Source organism: Mustela putorius, unplaced genomic scaffold, assembly GCF_011764305.1.
Source record: "Mustela putorius furo isolate JIRA1106 unplaced genomic scaffold, ASM1176430v1.1 tig00003858_pilon_pilon_pilon, whole genome shotgun sequence".
NCBI lineage: Eukaryota > Metazoa > Chordata > Mammalia > Carnivora > Mustelidae > Mustela > Mustela putorius.
Genome location: NW_025422010.1, coordinates 2864600 through 2870640, shown reverse-complemented (window position 1 = coordinate 2870640; position 6041 = coordinate 2864600).

Sequence of the window (6041 nt, the reverse complement as noted above, 5' to 3'; positions counted from 1 at the left end):
TCCTCAGAGATCACAAAGACCTTCAGGACTGAATGAGGTCGGTAGGGGCTCTCACGCCCACCGGGGGCACGCTCAGAAGTGCTAACTCTCTCCCGACCTCCTCAAGGGCTCACTCAGCTTCCCTTAGAGCTCCTTCCACAGCCCTGTGGCCACCTTAGAGCTCCTTCCACAGCCCTACTGCTGGAACCTCCCTCCCTGGGAGGCCTTCCCTATCAGCTTTCTGGATGCTCCCAAGCACACTGGCCCCGCCCGGGCAGGGTGGGGGGCACCCAAAGTCTGGCCTGAGCCTTTGTGCTTTTTTTTTTTTTTTAAAGATTTTATTTATCTATTTGACAGAGAGAAAGGGAGAACACACAAGCAGAGGGATCAACAGGCAGAGGGAGAAGTAGACTTCCCACTGATTAGAGAGCCCGACTGATGCTCAATGGTGGGACCCCGGAATGACCTGAGCAGGGGGCAGACACTTAACTAACTGAGCCACCCAGGCACCCCAGGGCCTTTTTACTTTTTATCAAGGTGTGCACCCAGGAGAAGGGGCCTCTGTCCCCAGATTCTGCACTCTGGAGTCTGAGCGGTCTCAGCAAGCAAGCACTTGGGAAGGAATAAATTGTTTGGGTGTCCTGAAATAACATTAAAGCTTTTTTCTCCCCCTTCTGATCTTAAGAGTAAAACGTACTTACCAAATTTTTGGAAAATACAAAAATAGTAATGCAAAACCAAAACAGACATCCTACCACCTAGAGGTAATTGTGATTCCAGTTGTGGTCATTCTTTTAGGCCTTTCTTTCTTTCCTTTTAAAATTTTATTTATTCATTTGACAGAGAGAGAGAAGGAGAGCACAAGGCAAGCGGGAGGCATAGGAAGCAGGAGAAGCATGGGCGTGGGATCAAGGCCTGTGCCGAAGGCAGATGCTTAACCAACTCAACTAAACCAGGGCCCCTTCCTTTGGGAGGTAAGCTCTACACCTTACATGGGGCTTGAACTCAACTCACAACCCCAAGACAAGAGTGACATGTTCTACTAACTGAGCCAGCCAGGGGCCCCTCCTTTGAACCTTTTCTACATGTGTACAGGATATATACATTTCTTTTGTTATGCCCCAATAATGGGTCCGTGATTAAAGGAGCGAGACTGATACAAAGCGGAGGTCAAGCAGAGCTTTATTTCGCGCCAAACATCAAGAATCTAACCGAACGTTCGGGGACGCACCCCTCGCAAGAGAGGGCGACCCTTCTCTGTTTCACAGACTAGCTTTTAAGGGCAAAGGCCATGCGGTTGGACCTGGCCACGCAGAGGTGGCCAATGAGATTGTAACACACATAGGAAACTCCACAGTGATGCTAGGTGACCAACTCAGTTACAATTTACCCTAGTAGACATTTGAACCAGCCTATTATGCCTTGATTGGGATTGGCGCCCAAAGGACGGGGGCCCATACTCCCGGGTAACCAGGGAGACAGTATGCATCCCCCCCCCCCCCCCCCGCCATTGATCAGACGTCTCCACCTGCCCTGACCCACCTTTGTATCTGGGCTTTGTTACCTGAAGCTGGTTTCTAGGACTTGACTCCAAGTAAATCCCCTGGGGGAAAGGGAGCAGGGACAGTTTCTAAACAGGTCCTTACACTTTGTATATTGGTACATTTACATATATAGTTGGCCCATGCTTTCATATGCTTTTGCTCTTGTCATTTAACATCATTTTTCTTGAGTTTTTCTCCTAATTTTTATATTTTTCTGATTATTTAAATTTCCCATTTTCTTATGTAAGCCTCCTAAAATTCGGGAACAGCATTTCAAAGGCTGAGTAAGAGTCCGCCGGAGGAGCAACTCCTGCTGGTGGAGATCTAGGCGGTGTTCCATCACTGGCTACAGTAGCAGCCCCGGTAGTTATGTTGTTACTCATTGTCCTTGCCTCCTGTGATATACAGCTATGCACTCAGACATCGGAGTGTTTGCCTTTTGTCCCAGTTCAGTCACTAATGGGGCCCTCGCTTGCTCTCACAAGGTGTCACCTTGTGGAAACTAGATTACATGGCCCTCCCTGAGAGGACTCAGAGGTACCACAGGATCGGGGGAGGTGGATGGAGGTGGTCCCTGGATTTTCCTGTGGGCACCTGGGTGGAGGCTGCAGATGCCAATCCCTGAAATGAGGTGGAGTTTGCGGGGAGTGTGATGCGTTTGGGATATGTTGAGTCAGAAGTGTCCAGGAGACTTTCCAGAACATTCTCTAGGAGCAGCTGGAGACCAATTTTTCGCCCACCAGTGGTCGCTCAGTGTGGGTGGGGGTGTACTTTGCTTTCCAGGGATTGCTCAGCTGCTCAGTGGAAGGAAGAAGCCATCCCCAGCACTTCACCAACAACACCTGTGTTAGGGCATCGGTGAGTGGCAGAGGAGAAGGAGGAGACCAGCCCCCGAAGTTTCCAGCAATTTATCTTGACCTTCCCCTAAGCTTATCACACACAGGTCTCAGAGGGTCAACACTGAAATACAGCTCTAGCTTGGCTGGCTTTACTTTCCAACTTGGAACCTATGCCCACTCAGTGGCCCACCAGTGGGGAATCAACGGTGGCCCATTCCCCTCACTGACAGAGGAAAGATCTGATGCCCAGAGAAAAGAGTGACCCCTCAAGGTCTTGTCTGGGGGATGCATCCTAGAATTCCAGAGGCAGGGTGAAAAGAGTAACCACCACTCCACCTCTAAATTATTCCTCGCTGCAACCCTCGGAGGGGGCTGTCATCACCCGCCCCCCCACCCCGTTTACAAATGAGAAAGCAGGAGCTCAGAGAAGTGATGTCCCCTGGTTGCAGAAATTTGGCAGTGGTGGCCTTTGAACCAGGTCTCTGCCTTCTGCCCCTCGGCCTGCTGCCCCATCTGCTTCCAGGGGAAACAACCCCACCAGTCTGCCTTTGCTGTTGCTGACACTTAGAGACAGACCTGGTGAATTACGGCCTTCATTCTGTAGATGTGACATTCAGCAGCACCATCCCGGGGCCGGGCCTTGAGCTGGAGACACAAGGATGAAGAGAACATGGTTCCTGCCCTAAGAGATTTGAATCTAAGGGCAGAACTGCAAAGCAGCCTATCTCTAGGCTCAGATGAGGAAAATAAGTCCCCAGGAGGGAAGTGACCTGCCTAAACCCACATGGTCATTTAGGGGCAAGAGCAGAATAAGGCAACAACCCTGTCCCCTGTTCCTTAAAAAGAGAGTCACCCAACAGTCAATATACGTGTAAGTTGCCCGCCCTCTTGGGTAACCAAGGAAACGCAATCTGAAACCACAAGGAGATGCCGTTTCATGTTCCACTGACAAGAATGAAAAAGTCTGATGGAACCGAGCAGTCCCATGGGCCCACACATGGCTTAACGTTCTGCTGCTGCTGCACTGAAATTCCTAATAATTTATCAAGGGGTACACGTTTGATTTGAGCCCTGCCCTGCAAGTTCGGCAGCCAGTCCTGCCCGGTGATTTCATTCCTGGGTATGGGCCCTAGAGAAACTCTCACATGCGAGTACTAGGAGACCCATCGAGGATGTTCAGAGCAGCTCTGTTTCTGCAAAAGGCCAGAGACCCACACAGTACGGACGAATGGGAGAACAGAATGCTGAGTGCCAAAAATGGGAAGAACACATGCAACAGAGTACCATTTTCATACAAAAGGCAAGAAAAAAGAAACGTGTCATGATGGGTGCCTGGCTGCCTCTGTCAGCAGCACGCAGGACTCTTGAGCTCAGGGTTGTGAGTTTGAGCCCCACATTGGGTGTAGAGATTACTTCAAAATAAAATCCTGGGGTGCCCGGCTGGCTTGGTCGGTTAGGTGGCCAGCTCAGGTAGGGGTCTCAGGATTGTAAGATCAGGTCCTGCATGAGGCTCTACGCTCAGCAGGAAGTCTGCCTGAGATTCTCTCCCTCTGCTTATGTGCTCTCTCTCTCTCTCTCAAATAAGTAAATGAATCTTTAAAAAAAAGATAAAACCTTGGGGCGCCTGGGTGGCTCAGTGGGTTAAAGCCTCTGCCTTTGGCTCAGGTCATGATCTCAGGGTCCTGGGATCGAGCCCCGCATTGGGCTCTCTGCTCAGCGGGGAGCCTGCCCCCCGCCCCCCGTCTCTCTGCCTGTGATCTCTGTCAAATAAATAAAATCTTTAAATAATAATAAAAAAAGATAAAATCTTAAAAAAAATCTTTATAAAGATGATGCAGAGAGGTAGGCCCTCAAAGGCACACATAGAGCTTTGATACTGTTGGCCAGATCCTGTTGAGTTTGGTGGGGGGGCTGTAATGATTCTGTGTTGTATTGAGGACATTGAGTCTAGAACTGTTTGCTTACCTTGGTTATTCTGTTCTCCACCCGAAATCAAATCTTGTTCTTCCTCTTCTCTTTTTTTCCAAGTTTTATTATGTCATCCTATTACTTCTATAATTTCGGGAAGGGGGAGAAAAAGAGGGAGGAGGAGGGATGGTGGTCTCCCACAGCGCGGCCTGCCTGCAATGGGCAGCGGGGCCGCTGAGGCTGCCTGTGCTGTGGCCAGGGCTGGCACCTGCCCAGGCCCCTCTACCGGGTCAGAGAAATCCCAGGGCCGCTCTGAGGAGGTTGTGCCATGGCTTGGCCTTGGGCACGCAGATGTCTGGGGCTCCACTGGCCCGGGTCCCCAGAAGCAGACCCCAGATGAAATGCGGCTTTGTGCAGACCTCGCGGAAGCCCTGTCCTTGACTGGTTCAGAACCTTGTTCTGCCCCAGGCCAGTCTGACCAGAATGGGAGCACCACACATGACCAGAAGGAGGTAGCTAGGCGTTCTGGGACCCTCTGAGGGGAACTCTGGGGGCAACGTGGTCATCATCCCCTCCCAGCTGGCTCCGTCTTCCTGGCTCTGCTCACTGTTGGGCTTGCTTCCCCAGGCTGAGTGCATCCCCCTGCCCCCTCTACCCCCAGGGCACAAGACCCAGTTCTGACCACCCTGCTCTCACCCTTCTTGGAGGCAGACAGTTCTCTGTGCCAGACTTGGCCTCTGGGTACAGGTTTGTCTCCCTGCTGGCAGACAGCCTGGCTGATATACCCAGTCCCCAGGGGCCATCAGGATGGGCTGCTCTGGCAGGTGAGGGACACCCTGCTGCCCCAGAAGCCACTCGGTCCCTGCCTGGTGCCTGGTCCCTCATACCCCCCTCCCCGCTCTCTCACCCCAATGGCCCCAGAGAGGATGCTCTCCTGGGGCTCAGGGCTCAGTGACAGTGGGTTGGGGGGAATGTGGAGCCACCATCTGGCTCTAGCAATGAGAGTCAGACACATGAGGCAATTCGTTTGTGAACAATCAAGACAGCATATACTTAAGAACGAGGTTCTGCTGGGCAGATTCTGCAGGGAGCTTCCAAGGAGGCGGAGGGGATCGGGCAGGGGGAAGACAGATGGGTGAGTAGGCGGGGCTGGGGGGTGGTGCTCAGGGCCTGGTTGGGAGCCCCAGCCCCCTCTGGTGACAAGATGGAGACAGATAAAGCTGCCTCCCTTGCAATGAGGCCTGGAGCGGGAGGGGCACGGAAAGCTCTGAGGGTGAATTGGGAAGGGACTAGAAGCTGCTCTGGCAAGGCCCAAACGTGGGCCAAGTCTTGGCATCCAGGGCAGGGCTTGGGGGGTGGGGGTTGGAAGGGACGTAGCCGTCTGGCTAGCTGACCCCAACTAAGCCCAAAATACAAATGGAAGGGCCTCCCTTCCATTCTGGGAAGTCCAGGCAGCATTTTGGGCCCTTGGCTAAGCGGCATCTGTATGGAGGCATTCTGGATGTTTTCCTGTTTCCTGGAGTCTGAGCTCATCTGGGAGCTCAAGAGTGGTCCTGGCCGCTGCTGGCCTGCTCTGTCCCTCCTGAGTCTTTTGCTGGGAGGGTCCCCATCCTCAGTGGTTCTGGGCCACTCCAGGCTCCCGTGGGTGCCCCTGTGTTGTAATATGCCCCCTCGCCCAGGGGCCTCACCCCTCTCCTGTCAGCCTCTGTGCAGGCCCACAGTGGCCAGGCCCTCGCGCTGCTGGTACAGGGTGGGCTTGGAGCCCAGGGAA